Here is a 22,385-nt window from a genome sequence, read left to right on the forward strand (position 1 = left end):
AGAACTATTTACTAGTGCAGAGAAGATCAGGCATGTGTTGTCAATTTTGAAGCCTGGTAAATAGATTTTCTTTCTGTCTGCAATAGGGCTGGCGAAAAGACAAGCTGATGCTAGCAAAGACTGACAGAGAAATGGCCAATCTCCTTAAACATTCCCACAGTTCCCGCACCATTCTCTTATTTACTTGACTGAGAAAGGTTTTTTCTCTCTCTCTCTCTCTCTCTTGGCTGTGATAGTGAGGAGTCTGGGCAGTGAGCCCATTGTAGAGGAGCTTATAACTTTAAAGGAAATCTTCAAAACTGTCCAGCATTTGGGAAAGGCTGTCAGACAGAGAGATCACAGGGAGACGGCTGGGCCTGAGGTAAGTGGCACAGGAAAGCCAGGGCACTGTGAATGCTAACCAAAACCGCCCTTTAAAAGCACTGCATGAGCAGATGCTGCTCCTGCACTGGTTTTGTAGGGGCTTGTAACAGACACCTGGGTTTCAACAAGCAAAGGTCGCTATTCTCTTCACCTCCCTGTATAGGCTGGTGCGGAGAACAGAACTGACTGCAAGTTTTCATAATGGTATCACACATCCAGAGTTGTGTCAGAGTCACAAGTGTGATTCAGCCTGAAACCCGTTGAGTTGACTGTTACACAGTCATAAATCTCAAATTCTTCTTGTGATTAACAAAGGGTATTTTTTTCATATTACTGGTTGGAGTTCCTGCTTATTCAAGGGGACAGAGATGTGGGAGAGAGCTGAGGTTTTTAACTGTATGTGAGAAAAAGGAGGATTGTCGATCCTTGGAGCCGAGACTAATTTGATCTGTTCTGTCACTGGCACAGCATGCCATACCCTGGGGTGAATTAGGCTTCCCAGGTACACTGATGCCCATGATGCTCATCCCAGGGGGACAATTGTGTTAACTGCACACCCCACGCGTTCCGACTCGTAGAAGTTTGGTGTTGGTTCGTTCGCTAGTTAGCGTTAAGCCAAGATGTGTCGTGGTGCGTTAACTGCAATGGTCAGCAAATGCAGAGTGAATGATCGAATGAGTCGGAACAGTTTGCTGTCAGGATTACGGGGGTGAACTACCTGACCAGCATCAGAATGATTGGGTTTCCAAATCGCAGCAGGACTGTTGACTGTGAGAAATTGATTGAATCACTGATTAATTGAAAAACAAACGATCATTTGTGTTTGGAGGGCAGTGAATGCCAGTCATTAACTGAATAAGGGCAATATTAGATCCCTTGGTTTATGTAAACACCAGGGATTCCAACATTTCAGAAGAAGGGATGGCTAAACAATTGTCGACGCAAAATCCAATCAACAAGTTATCGGCTACGTGTAAGAGGTAAAGCACCTCCCTGTTTATTATCTGATAATCTGTTTATCCCTGGGGAGGTTAATCTGGCTCTTCCTAATATAAACCTTGTATAGTGTCCAGGTGGAAATGATCAAAATAGCCCTGGACTACAGACCGGTGTTCTAAGCCAAATCAGCGAGTGAAGGGACTTTCCAATGTGGTACTGAGTCACGCAGACCAGGAAGATCCCAGGCTCCCGCCTTGGTCTGCGCTGAGTTTGTTCTACAAGGGAATGGTGGGCAGGGGGTGGCGGGTGAGTGTTGGTTAGCTTAGATGGCTCGGGTGCGGTGCAGAATAATGCCAACAGCAAGGGTCAATTACCAAAGTGGCTGAGGTAATTCTTGGAGCCTGCCTCCTCACTTTGCCCCATAGTGATATCATGCCCTGAGCCATGAATAGCAATCCTGGGTCAATGAGGACACTACTGAAGAGAAATAGAGCCCTGCAAGGGTTGCTGGAGTTCACCTCAGTACAGTGGCTCTCGCAAGGAGAAAAGTCCATCCAGGTTGTTTCCTGATGTTGCCCGTCACCTCCTGTAGGATACTGCCTGTGCGGGGAGGACAATATCAAATGCACCTGGCTCCCAGCGTCAAATAGCCTGTTAGCAAACAGTGCCCATGGAATAGTGCCCCATCATGTATCAGGGTATGAGATACACAGCAAATGGGGAGAAGGGAAACAACAAGGCTTGAATGAGCTGAGCAGTTCCTGTGCACATTCGTGGGCAGTCTGAAATACAGTGCCACCCTCCCTGCTATGAAGTCGCTTGCAGTGTCAGACCATCCCATTCACCCATCACCCCTGTGCTTGCTGCCCTACACTGGCTCCCAGTCTAGCAGCACTTTGATTTCAGGATTTTAATCCTTGTTTTCAAATCCCTGGCTTCACCTCTCTCGATCTCTGTCTCCTCCAGCCCCACACTCTCCGAGATATCTAATTCTGGCCTCTTGCACATCCCTAATTTCATGACTCCACATTGGCGCCTAAGCCCCTCCACCTCTCTTTCCTCCTTTAAGACACTCTTTGACCAAATATCTCTTTATGTGGCCCTGGACTATTTCAACAGTCTCCTCAACCAACTCTCAAAAAAATCGACCAATCCAAGCACTCTACAAATTGCTGCTCATTGTTTCAAAAAGGAAAAAGCGCAGGAGCCCTTGGTCTGTACCAATGCCAGCCTGTGGCTACAGCTCAGTTCAGTTGCACAATTGGCCTCAGTGTCCCTGAGCCTGAAGGTGAGGGGGGGGGGGGAGGGGTGGAGGGAGATCAGCCAGAGATGACCTGATCAGTGTGAATGAAGCTATGTCTATATCGGTGCTGTTTTAATCCAGATTCCAGGAGAGGGATAGCATGTAAGAACGGGCACTATTACATAAATAAAATTCAACTTGGAGGCAGGTATCACAGGCAAAGCCAGCATGTACTGCCCCTCCCTGAGAGGGTGGGCTTACTTCATGGCTAACTTGATAGAGCTGAGTGAAATCAGAGGGCAGTTAAGAGACAGCCTCATTGGTGTGGTACTGGAGTCACATATATCGACACAGAGTGTGTAAGGACAGCTGGCTTCTTTCCCTGAAGGACATTAGTGAGCCAGTTGGACTTTATACAACAATCTGACAACACCACAGTCATTTTTACTTTTACCAGCTTTTTATTTTCAGATTGTTTTTGAATTCAAATTGTAGGAGGATAATGAACTGCCGTTTCCAAATTATTAGTCCAGGAACAGAACCACTACTCCCGTTCCTTTATGTCATCAGCAGAGTTGCTGTGTTTTGTCACTACGTGTGTTACAGCTTAACCGACTCACAGATGCCACTTGCCCAACAACCTGAAAAATAAAATGATTTAAAAAGCACCTTTCCCGACTAAATCCATTTTCTACAGGCACTACCTTCCCTCCCTCCCTCCCTGAATCGGTCATGGAAGCCACACGAGAATTGTCGGTACGTGGCAGAAACAAAATGCAGTCTTGATCAAAGAGCAGCTTTTTGGGAAATGTCGAAACTCATGTTAATGTCAAGCCTTTAACATAAGGGACCTCTGAACATAGAGACAGGCCATTGGAAACAAACCCAGAAACAGAAACAGAGATTAAGGGGTGTGAGCAAAAGCGTAGTTGGGAGATAGGCTTAGGGGAGAGACAAACAGTTTTGAGTTGGGAATTCCAGACATTAGGAAGCAGGAGCCAGAGTCCCTGGTTGAGGAGAGGGAGAAAGGGAAGGTTGGAGGCTCCAGGGTTTGACAAGAGGTGGGAGAGACGAGGCCACAGAAGGATTTTAAAACCAAGGTATAGCCTTGGAAATTTGAGGGGTTCAAATTCCTGAAGAGGTTCCCCAACTCCCACCATAACTGTAGCAGAAGATTGGCAGAGGTCCCAGAGAATCGGAGGAAAGAGCTGGTTAACCAATTTCTCTGTGGGTTCTTACCAAAGTTACATCAAGAAATGGGGAGAGGGAATGCCTGCTGAAAGGAGCTGCTGGGGGAACAGGAGAGCTCTACAAGAGGAATGTAGGACTTAGCACAGGACAGGATGCAAGCAACAGAGTCTTGGATAAGTTGGAGTTGATGGAGCTCAGAGGATTGGTAGTTAGCCAGCTTCTCCGGTTTTTAACCTTGAGTCGAAGGAGAAGATAAAGGGATCAGTATTGAAATTTGTATTGAAGCAACGTAGAATTGCTCACAGCAAATCCCATAACCCATCACCCCTGTGCACACTGACCTACATTGGCTCTGAGCCAAGCAACGTCTTGATTTTAAAATTCTCACCCCTCTTTTCAAACCCTTCCATGATCTCATCCCTCCCTATCTCAGTAATCTCCTCCAGCCCCACAACCCTCCAAGATATCTGGACTCCTCCAATTCTGGCTTCTTGAGCATCCTCCAATTTCAATTGCTCTGACATTGGTGGCCGTACCTTCAATTGCCTAAGCTCCAAGCTCTGGAATTCCCTCCCTACACCACTCTGCCTCTCTACCTTGCTTTCTTTAAGACGCTTCTTAAAACACTCATCTTTGATCAGGCATTTGGTCATCTGAAATAATACAGTAAAATCCCGCCATTCGCAGGGGGTATGTCCCCATGAAACCTCGCAAACGGCAAAATCACAATCAGCGAACATACTTTACAACAGGAATCAATTAGATAGGTTCCAGCCATCCTAAAATTTGACACGTATAAAGGATCAAAGGTGATAAAAACAACATTTTTCATACATTTAAAGAGAAATTTACTGGAGAATTTGTTTAATAAAACAATAAAACAAGAACAATTTAAAACGTCTCGCACAGTACTTACAGGAGGTAGACATGATCAGGAATTAAATCATGGCACCAAGGAACACACATACAAACAACGGCAGGTGAGGCATGCGCACTCCCTGCTGCAGGGAATACATCATGGGCACCTTCTGTTTTTTTTTAACCTCATTTGGGCGTTTTTTTTCTTTTATTCGGCATTTTCTAAACTTGGCTTCTTTTTTTATGTTTAAAACCAGGGATAAGAGAACATTTGCGCCCACAATGGGCAATCTGGCGCAGAAGCCTTTTGCGCAGACAAACGAATTTGCAAAAGTGGGAGTCACAAATTGCGGGGCTTTACTGTATTTCTTCAAGTGGCTCGGTGTCATACTTTGTTTATAATGCTCCTGTGAAGGGCCTTGGGACCTTTCATCAAAGGTGCTATATAAATATTGTTGTTGTTGTAGCTGGGGTTGAGTGTGTAGTGTTCTTGCCTCTGAGTCAGAAAGTTGGGAATTTGAGTCCTGCTCCTGAGACTTGCACACAAAATCCAGGCCAGCCTGCCAATGCAGTACTAAGGGAGTGCGACACTGACAGAAGTGCTGTCTTTTGAATGAGACATTGAACCAAGGCCCCATCTGTAGGTTGGAAATATCTGCAAACACCCTGAAGGAGTTAAAAGTCTCCCGGGGCTGCAGAGTGTGCAGTAAAAGTATAAATGAGATTTATGAGCTGCAGTTTTTCCAAAGCATTTTTGGCTTGAGGTCGTGCCAGCATTGCCAGGCTCACCTTGACAGGCAAGTTGTTTGTGTTTTACAGTGTGTGTGTGAGGCTCCATATTAGGCAAGGAGGGCTGCAAGTTCTGGGAGCGGGGTCAAAATCATCCATTGCTTGCTCACTTCTCTACGTGCTGGAATGTTGCCTCATTTCTAACTCCCTGGGGTAATGAATTCATCTGTCTACAGGTGTGCCTGCTTCAGTGTGAAGTAACCAAAGGTCGAAGTGCCCACATCAGACCTTAGGACCTCGGGGCTCCTCAATGTGATTGGCACCTGAGCTAACCGACCCATGACCTGAGGTGAAAGGGGAGCTGAAGACCCTTGAACTGTTCAGCTCCACCAACCTGATCGATTTGATTTTACAATAACAGGGCAAAACATGTGGGCCATGAACATAGCGTTAATAGCCACATGTCCAGCTGTCTGATCACACGGGGGAAACAATTCATCCCTCCTCGCGCCAAATGATAAACTTGCCCCTTATAGCAGGCATGAGACTATTCCACACTGAGTATAGAAGACATCATGCTGTCCTTTCACAACTGGGATCTGGGTTTTGAATCCAGCCCAAAGGTAATGAGATGGGGTGGTTGTTAATGACTGTGGGGTGGTCACAATCCAGATTCCAGCAGCCTTGTGCCCACAGCACAGAGCCGGTGCTGTTCAGTATTTAAAAACCACAAATGCTGTAAACTCACCAACTCAGCAGCATTTAAAAGCTGAAATAAATTAGGTTAGGATTACAGAAGTGTAGCTTCTTCTCTTCTGCTGAAGGGTCGCTAACTGGATCATTGACTTGTCGTTTCTCATAGATGCTGACAGACATGCTGTGGAATTCCAACACCCTCTGCTTTTATTTCGGAGGCCACCACTTTCACATTTCACTATCGATCCCTTGTAATTGGTAGTAAACTGGCACTCGCACTGAGAGAGGCTGTAAACTGGCACTCGCACTGAGAGAGGCTGTAAACTGGCACTCGCACTGAGAGAGGCTGTAAATTGGCACTCGCACTGAGATTGGCTGTAAACTGGCACTCGCACTGAGAGAGGCTGTAAACTGGCACTCGCACTGAGAGAGGCTGTAAACTGGCACTCGCACTGAGAGAGGCTGTAAACTGGCACTCGCACTGAGAGAGGCTGTAAATTGGCACTCGCACTGAGAGAGGCTGTTTGTGAGGCTGTAAACTGGCACTCGCACTGAGAGAGGCTGTAAACTGGCACTCGCACTGAGAGAGGCTGTAAACTGGCACTCGCACTGAGAGAGGCTGTAAACTGGCACTCACACTGAGAGAGGCTGTAAACTGGCACTCGCACTGAGAGAGGCTGTTTGTGAGGCTGTAAACCGGCACTCGCACTGAGAGAGGCTGTAAACCGGCACTCGCACTGAGAGAGGCTGTAAACCGGCACTCGCACTGAGAGAGGCTGTAAACCGGCACTCGCACTGAGAGAGGCTGTAAACCGGCACTCGCACTGAGAGAGGCTGTAAAGGTCCCTGAGGTTATGGCAATCTGCACAACATTGTTGCGATAATGTAGAGGGAACTTTACTCTGTATCTAACCCTGTGGCTGTACCTGCCCTGGGAATGTTTGATGGGGGCAGTGTAGAGGGAGCTTAACTCTGTATCTAACCCCATGTTGTACCTGCCCTGGGAATGTTTGATGGGGACACTATAATGTCAATCAGCCAATTATATCAGGGATCGAACCCGAGATTTTGATGGCCCAAAATCAGTGCTAGACTGGGGAGTCCATCTCCAAAATGAGCCTTCAGGGAACCTTTCATCTTTTTAACTCAATGAAAATATTTTCAGACCAAAAGTAATCAATCATGCAGTGACATCACAAGACAAGTCAATTCCCTCTCTCTCTGACTGGCTGTTGTGATCCACCATGAACAGGACTGGGTGGGAGGGAAGAACAAAACACAGAAAATAATATTTTCATGAATGGATTGACCTACTGTGACTAAATATGGAAAACATTTTCACAGTTATGACAGCCTAAATGTGTGATAACAGTTTATATTTCACTAAAATAACTTATGACTCATAGTGTAAGCACTTAGACTGAGAGCAAGCTACAGTGGGCACTAAATACAGGCCCCACAAAAGGGCTGGAAGCAGTTTTAGTGGGCTAAGGTCTGTCAACTAAGCAGATGGTCTTCATTCTTCATATATGTAGTTAGCTCATGGGATTGACATTGACCTGTGAAAATTAACATAGGTAACAATTCAGATTTTTAAATTGCAGGCTATTTTATCTAAGGATGGGAATCTCCACATCCACCTTCCCAATTTTGTTAAATTCTACTTCCTTCCTAGTCCCTGCATCCTCACCATCTTATCCCTGAGTTCAAATGTCTCCATGGCCTCACCCTGTCCCTAGCCCTACAACCTCCTCTAGCCCTACAACCTCCTCTAGCCCTACAACCTCCTCTAGCCCTACAACCTCCTCTAGCCCTACAACTCTGAGAAGCTCTGAATTCCTCCAATTCTGGCCTCTTGTGCATCCTCCAATCTTCGCTCCACCATTATCAAAGATGTTTTCAGCTCTCTAAAACCTAAGCTCTGGGATTTCTTCCCAATAGCTCTCCATTCCTCCTCCTTTAAGTCCCTCCTTAAAACCTACATCTTCGATACATCTTTGACCAAGTTTTTGACCAACCTGTCCTAATGATATCTTCTCTGACTCGGTGTCAGTGTTTGTTTGATTACGCTCATGTGAAAAACTTTGGGACAATTTACAAAGTGCTATTTAAATGCAAGTTGTTGTTGTTGATATCTCCTGCTGTAACTCATTCTTCCCCAGGGCCTATTAGTATTCCTCACCTCCCTCAATTTTCCTCTTCTGCTACAGTCTACAGTTGTTTTTAAACCCAAGCCCGGTGCTATCTGCTCTATGAACCTTCTCTTCCCCTCTGCCCTCCTCAAGCTTTGCGATGAGCTTTGGCCTTTCACCAGATACTCTCCAACGTTATGTTAAAAAAATCTAGATATCTCTTCAAGAGGGACTTCTCCATTCCTCAATTCTTATAACTACTTTTACCATTGATGCTCAGAATGCTATTACATCATCCTGTCATCACCAGATATAGCCTGCCCTCCTGAGATCTAGTCTATCAGCTCCCGAGAACACCAATCTTTAGCCATTAGGGAAGATTAGGGAAGGTGAAGGATTCAAACATCAGAAGAGACAGTTAAAAGAGGCAATTAATGATAGAAAAAGTCAGGAGATAGGGTAATGGAGTTGTGGAATGGGTTACCAGGGAAGGACATTGAAGTGAACACCATCAATGGGTTCAAGAGAAAACAAGATGTCTGTCTTAAGGTAGAAGAGATATAGAAGAGAGCTTTAGGTAGATTGGCTGGTACGGTAATCCAGATGTGTGGATTAACAATCCAGAGAGTGTGTGTTCAAATCCCACCATTACACTTCCAGAATTCAACCTCCATTCAAAAAATCTAAAATTAAAATAATGGTATTAATGAAGCTAATCTTGAAGTTGTCAAATTGTTGTAAAAGCTGAACTGGTTCAGTAATGTCCTTTAGGGAAGCGAACCTGCCATCTATACCTAGTCTAGCCTATGTGTGAGTCCTGTCCTGCACTGACATGGTTGCCTCTCAACTGTCCTGTGAAGTGGCCCGATAGTGAGACACTCTTACTTGCTTCAAACTGTTGCAGTCCAGTGATTCAAGAACAAGATCCACCACCCCCTTCTCAAGGCGGCTAGGGATGGGCAATAAATGTCAGTATTACCTGCATCCTGAGAATGAATAACAATAAAAAATAAAGAGACAGACTTTCATGACCTAGTAATTCCCATATTCGAACATGTTTTTTAAAGTCTGGAGGCCATGTTTCCCTATTTTGTTGAAAACTGGGTCAAATGGACATTTTTTTCACAGTAATTTATGAGCTGGTAACAAAATCGTAGGAACACAGATCTGCAACCTCTCCTCAGAATGTGAGTTTGTTAGCAGTAATGAGAAACTGGCAGCCAATCGACCTACATATATAATGACACCTAACACCTTTCGAGCAGCTAATGAGGCTCTTAATGGGTATAAATGTTGAAGGGCCAGTTAACCCAGCTGGAGTGTGTACAATTGAATCGGTGAATGCAGCGAGAGACTGCATTAAATGAAGAGGCCCTGCACGTGCTGATCAACTGTTTATTAGAGAAACAGAACTGGTGGAGGTGGGGGTGGGGGACTGAGGGAAACTGGTGGGGATGGGGGTATGAGGAAGACTGGCAGAGGTGGCGGTGGGGGGTAGGGGAGACTGGTGGAGGTGGGGGTGTGGAACTGAGGGAGGCTGGTGGGAGCGCGGGTGGAGGACTGAGGGTGACTGGTGGGGGTGGGGGTGGGGGTGGGGGGGTGGGGGGGACTGGTGGAGGTGAGGGTGCGAAACTGAGGGAGACTGGTGGGAGTGCGGGTGGGGGGTAGGGGAGACTGGTGGAGGTGGGGCTGGGCGATTGGGGGAGACTGGTGGAGGTGGGGGTGGGGAATTGGGGGTGTCCAGTGGAGGTAGGGGGTCGAGGTTTTGGGGAGTACAGCCTGGAAATGGCTACAGAGATGACAAGCGCAGGTATCAGGGCAGATATTGTCCCTATTGTGCCTGAAAAATTGGGACAATAAGGACTGACGTTGGTCACATTCAATTTGCACTTGTAGAGTCATTTACAGCACAGAAGAAGTCCATTTGGCTGTTTTAGCCGCCATCATATTGATAAAGGCAGCTTAGCAAGCCTGCTTGTTTTCACTTGAAAATTGTCCCCTTCTTTAAATTCAGTATTACCAAATTATAATCTGGAGTAAAAATACTTTTCAATAATCCTTCGCTGCCACTCTAGCAAGTCCCTTTAATGAGGTAAAAGCAAAATACTGCAGATGCTGGAAATCTAGAACAAAAACAAAAATACCTGGAAAAACTCAGCAGGTCTGACAGCATCTGCGGAGAGAGATACAGTTAATGTTTCGAGTCCAAATTACTCTTCATCAGAACTAAGGAAAAACAGAAAAGAGGTGAAATATAAACTGGTTTAAGGAGAGGTGGGACAGGTAGAGCTGAATAGAGGGCCAGTGATAGGTGGAGATTGCCAAAAGATAGACAAAAGGACAAAGAGGTGTTGACGGTGGTGATATTAGCTAAGAAATGTGCTAATGGTGACATTAAGTGTAGAAAGCAGGACGAGCAAGGGACAGATAGCCCTACTGGGGGTGGGGTGGGAGGGAAATCGAAATAGGCTAAAAGGTAGAGATAAAACAATGGATGGAAATACATTTAAAAATAATGGAAATAAGTGGGAAAAGAAAAATATATTTGAATTATTGGAAAAAGAGGGATCGGAAAGGGGGTGGGGATGGAGGAGAGAGTTCATGATCTAAAGTTGTTGAACTCAATATTCAGTCCAGAAGGCTGTAAAGTGCCTAGTCGGAAGATGAGGTGCTGTTCCTCCAGTTTGCGTTGAGCTTCACTGGAACATTGCAGCAGGCCAAGGACGGACATGTGGGCAAGAGAACAGGGTGGAGTGTTGAAATAGCAAGCGACAGGGAGGTCTGGGTCATGCTTGCGGACAGACCGAAGGTGTTCCGCAAAGCGGTCACCCAGTCTGCGTTTGGTCTCTCCAATGTAGTGGAAACCACCTTGGGAGCAGCGAATGCAGTAAACTAAATTGAGGGAAATGCAAGTGAAATGCTGCTTCACTTGAAAGGAGTGTTTGGGCCCTTGGATGGTGAGGAGGGGGGAAGTAAAGGGGCAGGTGTTGCACATTCTGCAGTTGCATGGGAAGGTGCCGTGGAAGGAGGTTGAGGTGTAGGGGGTGATGGAGGAGTGGACCAGGGTGTCCCGGAGGGAACGAACCCTGCGAAATGCCGCCAGGGTGGTGAAGGGAAGATGTGTTTGGTGGTGGTATCATGCTGGAGTTGGCGGAAATGGTGGAGGATGATCCTTTGAATGCGGAGGCTGGTGGGGTGATAAGTGAGGACAAGAAGGACCCTATCATGGTTCTGGGAGGGAGAGGAAGGTGTGAGGGCGGATGCGCGGGAGATGGGCCAGACACGGTTGAGGGCCTTGTCAACCACCATGGGTGGAAAACCACGGTTAAGGAAGAAGGAAGACATGTCAGAGGAACTGTTTTTGAAAGTGGCATCATCAGAACAGATGTGACGGAACTGAGAGAATGGGATGGAGTCCTTACAGGAAGTGGGGTGTGAGGAGCTGTAGTCGAGGTAGCTGTGGGAGGCTTATAATGAATATTGGTGGACAGTCTATCACTAGAAATTGAGACTGAGAGGTCAAGGAAGGGAAGGGAAGTGTCAGTGATGGACCACGTGAAAATGATGGAGGGGTGGAAATTGGAAGCAAAATTAATAAATTTTTCCAGGTCCAGACGAGAGCATGAAGCAGCACCGAAGTAATCTTCGATGTACCGGAGAAAGAGTTGTGGGAGGGGGCCTGAGTAGGACTGGAACAAGGAATGTTCCACATACCCCATAAAGAGACAGGCATAACTGGGGCCCATGCGGGTACCCATAGCCACACCTTTTATTTGGAGGAAGTGAAAGGAGTTTAAGGAGAAATTGTTCAGTGAGAGAACAAGTTCAGCCAGACGGAGGAGAGTAGTGGTGGATGGGGATTGTTCGGGCCTCTGTTCGAGGAAGAAGTGGAGAGGCTTCAGACCATCCGGGTGGGGGATGGAGGTGTAGAGGGATTGGACGTCCATGGTGAAGAGGAGGCGGTTGGGGCCAGGGAACTGGAAGTTGTTGATATGATGTAGGGCGTGAGAGGAATCGCCGATGTAGGTGGGAAGAGACTGGACAAGGGGAGAGAGAATGGAGTCAAGATAGCAAGAAATGAATTCCGTGGGGCAGGAACAGGCTGACACGATCAGTCTGCCGGGACAGTCCTGTTTGTGGATTTTGGGTAGGAGGTAGAAGCGGGTCGTCCGAGGTTGGGAGACTATGAGGTTGGAAGCTGTGGAAGGAAGATCTCCAGAGGCGATGAGGTCAGTTACAATCCTGGAAACAATGGCTTGATGTTCAGTGGTGGGGTCATGGTTGGGCCCTTTAATGAGGCCTTGATAAGTAAAAGTCAGCTTCTCTCACTGACCAGCCGTGCTTGTGAAGCTGTGCTAGAATGAAAGAGATCCTGAGACTGGAGCCAATCACAGGTTAACTGCATATCCCCACTCAAATTGACATTACACAGATCTCAGTTACTGTCTTGGTATTAATGATGGGAGGGAAATCTAAAGGCTGAAGGATGGTGTCTGGTTCCCGTGGGCTGTTGTCAGTGATTGATGAGCCGGACAAAACGAGAAAGATAGAAACCTTTCTCCCATGCATTTCCCTCTGCTGGGTTCCAATCCCATTTCCGTTAATGGGACACTTGCCCCCCACCCCAACCTAGAAGCAGTTTAGGGTCTGTCAAAAGAATTATTCCCAAGCTGCTCCGGGAATGGTTCCCAGTTCAGCCAGAGAACAAGCTTGGGTTCTGTTCTGGGTCAGCGGAGCTGCACTGTAAGACACAGGGAGGATATACTGGCCTCACAGTGAGGACAGTGCAGATTCACCAGCGTGAACCAGGGCTAAAACATTCAGTGGACAGGTAGACAGCTTGTATTCCCTTGAGTTTTGAAGATTAAAGGATGATCTAACTGAGGTGTTTAAGATGATTAAAGGATATGATAGGGTAGGTGGATAGAAACCAGAAATTTCTTCTGGTAGGGGAATCCAAGGGGACATAATCTTAAAATTAGAACGAGGCCATTTAGGAATGTCAGGAAGCACTGCGTTACACAAAGGGGAGTGGAAATCTGGAACTCTCTCCCCAAAGAGCTGTAGAGGCTGGAAATAATTCTGGGGTGATGGTGACATAGTGGTAATATCACTAGACTAATAATTTAAAGACCTGGATTAATGCTTACAGGTTCAAATGCCACCATGGCAACTCGTGGAGTTTGAATTCAATTAATAAAAATCTGGAATGTAAAGCTAGTCTCAGTAATAGTGACTGGGAAGCTTATCATTGACTGTTGTATGACTCCAACCAGTGGAGAGGGATTGCCATTGACTCCAGTTTTGCTAGGGCTCCTTGATGCCACACTTGGTCAAATGCTGCCTTGATGTCAAGGGCAGTCACTCTCACCTCACCTCAGGAGTTCAGCTCTTTTGTCCATGTTTGAACCAAGGCTGTAATGAGGTCATAAGCTGTGGAGTCCTGGCAGAATCCAAACTGTGCAACAGTGAGCAGGATATTGCTAAGTAAGTGCCGCTTGATAGCACTGTTGATGACTCCTTCCATTACTTTACTGATGATGGAGATTAGACTGATGAGGTTGTAATTGGCCGGGTTGGATTTGTCCTGCTTTTTGTGTACAGGACAAACCTGGGCAATTTTCCACATAGCGAGATAGATACCAATGTTGTAGCTGTACTTGAACAGCTTGGCTAGGGGCACGGCAAGTTCTGGAGCACAAGTCTTCAGTGCTATTGCCAGAATATTGTCAGGGCCCATTGCCTTTACAGTCTCCAGTGCCTTCAGCCATTTCTTGATATCACATGGAGTGAATTGAATTGGCTGAAGACTGACATCTGTGATCACAGAATCACAGATCACAGAATCACAGAATCACACAGTGCAGAAGAGGCCCATCGGCCCATCGAGTCTGCAATGACACGTGAAAAACACCTGACCTACCTACCGAATCCCATTTACCAGCACTTGGCCCATAGCCTTGAATGTTATGACGTGCCAAGTGCTCATCCAGGTACTTTTCAAAGGATGTGAGGCAACCCGCCTCCACCACCCTCCCAGGCAGTGCATTCCAGACCGTCACCACCCTCTGGGTAAAAAAGGTTTTCCTCACACCCCCCCTAAACCTCCTGCCCCTCACCTTGAACTTATGTCCTCTCGTGATTGACCCTTCAACTAAAGGGAACAGCTGCTCCCTATCCGCCCTATCCATGCACCTCATAATCTTGTACACCTCGATCAGGTCGCCCCTCAGGTTGTTTTCGTTGGAGCAGAGAAGACTAAGTATATCTCTCTTCATAACTTAAATGTTTCATCCCAGGCAACATCCTGGTGAATCTCCTCTGCACCCCCTCCAGTGCAATCACATCCTTCCTATAATGTGGCGACCAAAACTGCACACAGTACTCCAGCTGTGGCCTCACCAAGGTCCTATACAACTCCAATATCACCTCCATACCTTTGTAATCTATGCCTCGATTGATAAAGGCAAGTGTCCCAAACGCCTTTTTCACCACCCCGCTAACATGCCCCTCTGCCTTCAGAGATCTATGGACACACACGCCCAGGTCCCTTTGTTCCTCAGAATTTCCTAGTATCATGCCGTTCATTGAATACTTCCTTGTCAAATTACTCCTTCCAAAGTGTATCACATCACACATCACATCACCATCTGCCACTTATCTGCCCGTTTGACTAACCCGTCTATATCTTCCTGTAGCCCAAGACACTCAACCTCACTGTTAACCACCCGGCCAATCTGATGCTGGGGACTTATGGAGGAGGCCGAGATGGATCATCCCCTTGGCACTTCTGGCTGAAATTCGTTGCAAATGCTTGAGCCTTATCTTTTGCACTGCTGTGCTGGGCTCCCCCATCATTGAGGATGGGGATATTTGTGGAGCCCCCTCCTCCAGTGAGTTGTTTAACTGTCCACCACCATTCACGACTGGATGTGGCAGAACTGCAGGGCTTAGATGGGATCCATTGGTTGTGGGATCATTTAGATTTGTCTATCACTTGCTGCTTATGCTGTTTGGCACACAAGTAGTCCGGTGTTATAGCTTCTCCAGGTTGACACCTCATTTTTAGATATGCGTGGTGCTGCTCCTGGCATGCCCTCCTGCACTCTTCGTTGAACCAGGGTTGATTCCCTGGCTTGGTGATAAAAGTAGAGTGGGGAATATGCTGGAGCATGAGGTTACAGATTGTGTTACAATTCTGCTGCTGCTGATGGCCCACAGTGCCTCATGGATGCCCAGTTTTGAGTTGCTAGATCTGTTTGAAATCTATCCCATTTAGCACGGTGGTAGTGCCACTGTGGTGATGCCACCTCAGCCCAACCGTCTTCAGCTGCTTCATCAATGACCTTCCCTCCATATTAAGGTCAGGAGTGGGAATGTTCGCTGATGATTGCACAATGTTCAGCACCATTCGCAACTCCTCAGACACTGAAGCAGTCCATGCCCAAATGCAGCAAAACCTGGACAATATCCAGGCTTGGGCTGACAAGTGGCAAGTAACATTCACGCTACACAAGTGCCAGGCAATGGCCATCTCCAACAAGAGAGAATCTGACCATCTCCCCTTGACATTCAATGGCATTACCATTGCTGAATTCCCCACTATCAACATCCTGGGGGTTACCATTGACCAGAAACTGAACTGCACTTGCCATATAAATACTGTGGCTATAAGAGCATGTTAGAGGCTAGGAATCCTGCAATGAGTAACTCACCTCCTGACTCCCCAAATCCTGTCCACCATCTACAAGGTACAAGTCTGGAGTGTGATGGAATACTCCCCACTTGCCTGGATGAGTGCAGCTCCCACAACACTCAAGAAGCTTGACACCGTCCAGGACAAAGCAGCCCGCTTAATTGACACCTCATCCACAAACATTCACTCCCTCCACCACCAACAAACAGTAGCAGCAGTGTGCACAACCCAAAAGATGCACTGCAGGAATTTACCAAGGCTCCTTAGACAGCACCTTCCAGACCCACAACCGCTACCATCTAGAAGGCCAAGGGCAACAGATAGATAGGAACACCGCCACCTGGAAGTTCCCCTTCAAGTCACTCACCATCCTGATTTGGAAATATACCGTTGTTCTGTCACTGTCAATGGGTCAAAATCCTGGAACTCCCTTTCTCACAGCGCTGTGGGTGTACCTACACCACATGGACAGCAGAGTTTAAAAAGGCAGCTCACCATCATATTCTAAAGGGCAATTAAAGACAGATAATAAATGCTGGCCCAGCCAGCAAAACCCACATCCCACGGATGAATAAAAATAACCCATCTGGTTCACTAATGCCCTATAGGGAAGAAGATCTGCCATCCTTACCTGTTCTGGCCTACATGTGACTCCAGACCCATAGCAATGTGGTTGACTCTTAACTGCCCTCTGAAATGGTCTTGACAAACCACTTAGTTCAAGGGCAATTGTGGATGGGCAACAAATGCTGGCCTTGCTAGTGATGCCCCCAAATCATGAAAGAATTTTTAAAAATCAAATTAAAATTTTGAAACTGAGGTTAATTTTTTTTTTTTGTTAAGCAAGGGTTTTAAGGGTTATGGAACCAAGGTGGGTAAATTGAGTTAAGGCATAGATCAGCCTTGATCTAATTGAATCGTGGAGCAGCTCGAGGGGCTGAATGGCCTCTTCCTGTTCCTATGATGTTAAAGGAATGAAGGTAGCCAATCCCAGAGGGACCATAGAGGGACAGAAAGAATAGTTCCTCTTGTGGGCAAGAGCATAATTAGAGGCCATTAATTATAAGATAGCCACCAAGAAATCCAACAGGGAATTCAGAAGAAACATTTTTACCCAAAGAGTGATAAGAATGTGGAACTCGCTACCACAGGGAGTGGTTCAACCAAATAGTATATGTTGTATGTTTACATAAAATAGTATGTTTACATCTCTGAGCTATGCAGAGATGATAATAGTTTCCATGTGTGTAACAGGAATTTATTCAAAGTGCTTCAAAATGTCTGTTCCATGCTTATAGCTCTGCCTCCAGAAACTTCTAGATTGTTTACTTTTCTCTGAGTCCACACCCAGGCTTAAACAATCGAGCACAGTGAGCGTCAATAGTAAACAGACTCACATAATCTAACACTTAACAAATGAACAATGTATGTACGCATTTAAGGGGAAGCTAGACAAGCATCGAGGGAGAAGGAAATAGAGTGTTACAATGATAGGTTTAGATGAGGAAAGAAGGACGTAGGCTCAAGTGGAGCATTAACACCAGCATGGACTGGTTGGACCAAATGACCTGTTCCTGTGCAGTATATCCTATGTAGTTTGTAATCAAATGCTTGCTTACAACTGGTGCTTTACAGGAAAATTATTATTTTAAATCTCTTATAAAGTCCTTAGAATCAGACCCACTCGGAGTTGCTCAAAGATTCAAGAACTGAGGCCAACATCTCGGCTGCACTTAAACAGGTGCAGGAAGTCAATCACCCCAACGAAGCCACCCCTGAGATTTGGGCGGGGGTTCATGGGGACGCTACGTTTGTGACCCTTCCCCATCCTCACCACACCCCAGGGTTGATGGAATTTTTAGCTACCAGACAGTAACCAGCACCAATGGAATTTTAGCCCAATAAAATTCATAGGGGGAGAGGTCAGTGGGGTGGAGGGCGGTTTAAAATCGAAGTCAGTGAGCTCATGCCGAGCGTTTCTGAGATTCTGTCTGTCAAACATTTCGTGGGCCATTGCCGGGGCTGGATCTGGTCTTATGGACGTGGATCTCTAGCTGATTGAGGCACTTCAAAAGTGGCCTGAAAAAATGCACAAACTGCATGCAACAGGAATGTGGCCTGGGGCGCGTTGACAGCACAAAATCCACCTGTCTTCCAGATATTTTCTGCTTTGATGAAGGCAAAGTTTAGTGTACTCTACCGAGTTAGGGATTTGGCAGCTCCCAAGACCTAATTCTGAGCATGCTAATTGCTACATGACGACACACGATGATTGTTTAATGACGATAATGAGGTTCGATTTACACTGATTTCAAATGTTGTGGCTTGTTAGGGCTGGTCACAAAATCAGGAAAGTGAGTAAGGTGGCTTGCTGACTTGCATTTATACAGCACCTTGCATAACCTCTGGACGTCCCAAAGTGCTTTACAGTCATTGAAATGCATTTGAAGTGTAGTTAATGTTGAGATGCAGAAAATGCAATAGCCAATTTATGCACAGCAAGAACCCGCAAACAGCAATGAGCTATATAACCAGATCATCTGTTTTAGTGATGTTTGTTCAGGATGAAATATTGCTCAGTGAGAAGTCCCATTCTCCTCTTCAAGTAGCAACACGAAAACCCTTAAATCCACCTGACAGGAAAGACAGAGCCTTTAATGCCTTTCCCAACAGTGCAGAACAATTTCAGTGCAGCATTGGCGTGTCAACCTAAATTTTGAGGTCAGGTGGCTGGAGTGCAACTTGAACCCATAACCTTGTGATTCAGAATTGGGAGTGCTTCCACTGTGCCATTGCTAACCTGGTTGCACAATATTCTTGTTAGCTGCAATGTACAGATTATTCTTTCTCGTACAATGAACTCCTGGTCATCCAACTCAGGCCAGGCAGAGAAATGCTGTTGGTATTTTTGTTCTGTTCCTCTCCTTTCCCAGAGGTCTGGACTTTCGCCAGGGTCCAGGTCCATGGTCAGCAGTAGCTGTCTGTTATCCCACTGACCATCTACGAGCCTAGGCCTTGCTGGTCTCAGTGTCTGAGGTGCATTCACCTACTGAGTCGGGGAGGGGTTTGAAGTTTACCGTTCAAGCATCAGACAAGATAATTACAGCTGAAGGCGCCAGTTAGGCAATTTTGGACTCATCCACCCAGCATGGCCTCCCTTACTGCAACATACAAGTGGTTCTTAAATCATTCCAGTGATCTTGTTTTCATTATTCCATCCAGGATTGAATTCCATGTCTTGACCACTCTCTGTACGAAGATGATATTCCAATATCCTAAATGATCAGGTCCCACCATGGCAGTTAAAATATCTTGAATATAAAGCTAGTCTCAATAATTGGGACCATGTAACTATCGTTGATTGTCATAAAAACCCATCTGACTCACAAATGTCCTTTAGGGAAGGAAATCTGCCATCCTTACCTGGTCTGGCCTACATGTGACTTCAGACCCACTGCAATGTGTTTGACTCTTAACTGTCCACTGAAATGGCCTAGCAAGTTATTCAGCTCAGGGGCAATTAGGGATGGGCAACAAATGCTGGCCTTGCCAGCGATGCCCACACCCCATGAAAAGAATAAAAAACATGAGATAATCTGTTTTAACGATGTTGGTTGAGGGATAAATATTGGCCAGGAAGAACCACCCTGCGCTTCTCCCATACGTCACCATGGAATCTTTAACATCCACCTGAGAGATAGACAGGGCCTTGGTTTAACATCTCAACCAAAAGCCAGCACCTACAACAGCACAGCATTCACTCAGTACTGTACTGGAGTGTCAGCCTAGATTTTATGATCAAGGCTTACGTGGGACTTGAATCTTCAGCTTTCTGACTCAAAGGCAGGAAGGCTACACTTTTTTTTTGTAAAAATATACTTTATTCATAAAATATCTTCAATCACATTCCAAACCATTTCAAAAACAACATTACAAGGGTACAATCCAGGTTAAACTTTTACAAAATGTATCACCAGGTGCATCAGTACAAACAATATTACAATCATTTACAGCCTTTCATTTTGATCTGTACAGCCCGAGGGGCTCTAAACAGTTCCCAGTCTCTCGGTGCGCTGTGGTAGAAAGGTCTTAGACAGCGACCCTTCCCCATTGCGCCTTTGCGGCAGCTGCCCCAAGCTTTAGTGCGTCCCTCAGCACGTAGTCCTGGAGTTTGGATGAAGGCTACACTACTGAGCCAAAGCATGGGTGGGGGGAGGTGTGGGTCAGTGCCCAGACTGGTTTTTATTTCCTTTATAGAGGAGTGAGGAGCGAGGCTAATTAAAGCACCTCCGCCCAAACTGAAAGGAGCTAACTACAGGTGTGGGATTGAAGCTGGCACTTTTCCTGGCTCTGTGGGTAGCCAGCCAGTGACTCCAGTGAATCAGGAGGGAGATTCGGGCCTTTTCTAGAAGCAAACATCTGAGGGAAATCAAGACTATGTGTAAATGACCATTAAATACATTCGACCAGATGAACATTCTGTTCAATGGATCACAGCCTGATAGTATGGATGGTTGCTGTTTTCAGAGTCTCACATCTTTTAATCCAATATATTCTCACTGTTTCCTCCTCTGTGCATGGTAATCCTCCCAAATCCTCTGGCTATGCTTAAAATTACACTTGAAGGACTTTTCTTGTGTCCATTTGTGCTCCATGTTTGTTTTTGTCTTCAGTTCCTCAGGTTTTGCTTTACCATGCAAAGTCCCAGGCCCAAATTATGCTGCTGTTGTTTAAACTCCTATTATCAGAGATTACCTATCTGTGCCCTTGTACTAAACATCCTCTGACTACTGTGCATTCATCCAGCTCTCAATTTGAGCTGATTGATTTGTTAGTGCAAGTGTCATCGTTGGGATTTCAGAAAAATCAGAAGGCAAGAGAATGAAATTTACCCCATTGTGTCCACTTGAACTGTGCAAAGCACCCAACAGTACTCAGATTTCCTCTTCCCAAAATTACCTGGGATATTTTGAGTTGTATAACACTGGCATACTAGTGGACACAGTTCTGTCACAGAGTCTGGGCTATATTTCTTTTACTGCAAAACACTGAGGTGGGTACAGACATATTAATACATAATACTAGGTATAGCATTGGTGTGAATAAGACCGACAGCATATAACACTGGAGTACAGTACAGTATAACACTGGGATACAATACTGGTAGGTACAGCTCAATTACTGTATAACATTGGAATACAGTACTGGTGGTTACATGTCCTCAGCTATGGGTCAACAACAGCGACACAAAACCAGATTTTCCGAGAAGAAATTCCTGGAATTTGATTGGTCCCGCAGCTAAACATGTGGTGGATAGCAGCACATAGCCAGCATGGATCAACCACAAATGAACTAAGAAATCTACGATCACTCACCAGTAGTTCACTCCAGTGTTGCACAATGACAAACCTGTAACCACCAGTACTGTACCCCAGTCTTACATAATTGCCAGAGGCAATTTCTTTTTAAAACCTAATCTGTCTTTTCCAGAAGTCGATGATATTTTGCACTTGAGGTTCCTTTTGACAAAAATTCACTATCTCTGTGTCGGCTTTTTAAACTGTAACAATGATAGGTTATTAACTTGGAAGAAAATGGGAGGAGAGTGTTACTGCCCCTATGCCAGGTTCTTCCCAGACTACTGTTTACATGCTGTATTAAAAGAGATTTCAAAAATGGTTATTCTAGTCACATAACTTCTCTCTCCATAATGATTTCAGAAGGTTTTGCTTAGCTGATGCCTGAACCAACTGTATCTAATGTCCAATGGCCTGTAACGTCCCAGCCATTAGCTTCAGAATAATTCATTATCCAACTTGCCAAGCTAAGATAGAAAAAACACCTTTCCATATAGCTATTGTCCTGGTAGACTTTCTATCTTTGCTTGAGATGTAGCCTTACAGAAATGCAAATGTGAGGTCCAGTACAGTTTCAGTAAATCTTTTGAAGTAGTTCTTGACATCAGTATGTGTGAAACTCCATGATGGTGTCTGAGCATTAATTAATTAAATTCCATATTGGAATCTTGCAGAAAACTGGTCAACTGGCAATACCAGACATCAAGTGACTTGTGGCAGCCATCTTAAGTCAATGCCTTTGGTTGCTTTTTAGAAGTCCTTTTTAAACACTTCAATATATGTTTGATCAGCTGATGAAATTAAAGATTAGTATCACTCATGCACAAGTCACATCATTGTGACACCCACCACTTGCGATATCAGGGTGTCAGTGTGTGAATTAGGCTGTGGGAAATTTGTGGTACGTCCATGAGCAGCACAGCTCTACAAAACCCTCTCATCCCCCAGAAACCAGGAGGATTAAATTCATGAGACAACTGCTCCTGTTCCATTTCATTCCAGCTGTGTGCCAAAATTCTCCTGCATAGTCTATCTATAATATATAACAAATCTTACACAGCACACACCCTGTCTACATTTCCTTCATAAATTTCTGCATTCACATTCACAATGAGAGTTGGTGATGCAAATGGTGCTTTGTAGTAATGGTGACATCGTGGTATTGTCACTGGACTGGTAAT

At 45.6% G+C, this 22,385-nt stretch overlaps 1 protein-coding gene across 1 annotated transcript in view; it reads left to right on the forward strand.

The window, feature by feature from the left end:
• The first annotated feature begins 244 nt into the window (after positions 1 to 244).
• cdon (cell adhesion associated, oncogene regulated) overlaps positions 245 to 22,385 on the forward strand; it is a 188,202-nt gene continuing 166,061 nt past the window's right edge. The window contains exon 1 of the mRNA XM_078531221.1: positions 245 to 361. The gene's annotated coding sequence lies outside the window, so the exon portion shown is untranslated. The remainder of the gene's footprint in view (positions 362 to 22,385) is intronic.

This window comes from Cetorhinus maximus, chromosome 2 (genome assembly GCF_964194155.1).
Source record: "Cetorhinus maximus chromosome 2, sCetMax3.hap1.1, whole genome shotgun sequence".
In the NCBI taxonomy this organism is placed as follows: domain Eukaryota; kingdom Metazoa; phylum Chordata; class Chondrichthyes; order Lamniformes; family Cetorhinidae; genus Cetorhinus; species Cetorhinus maximus.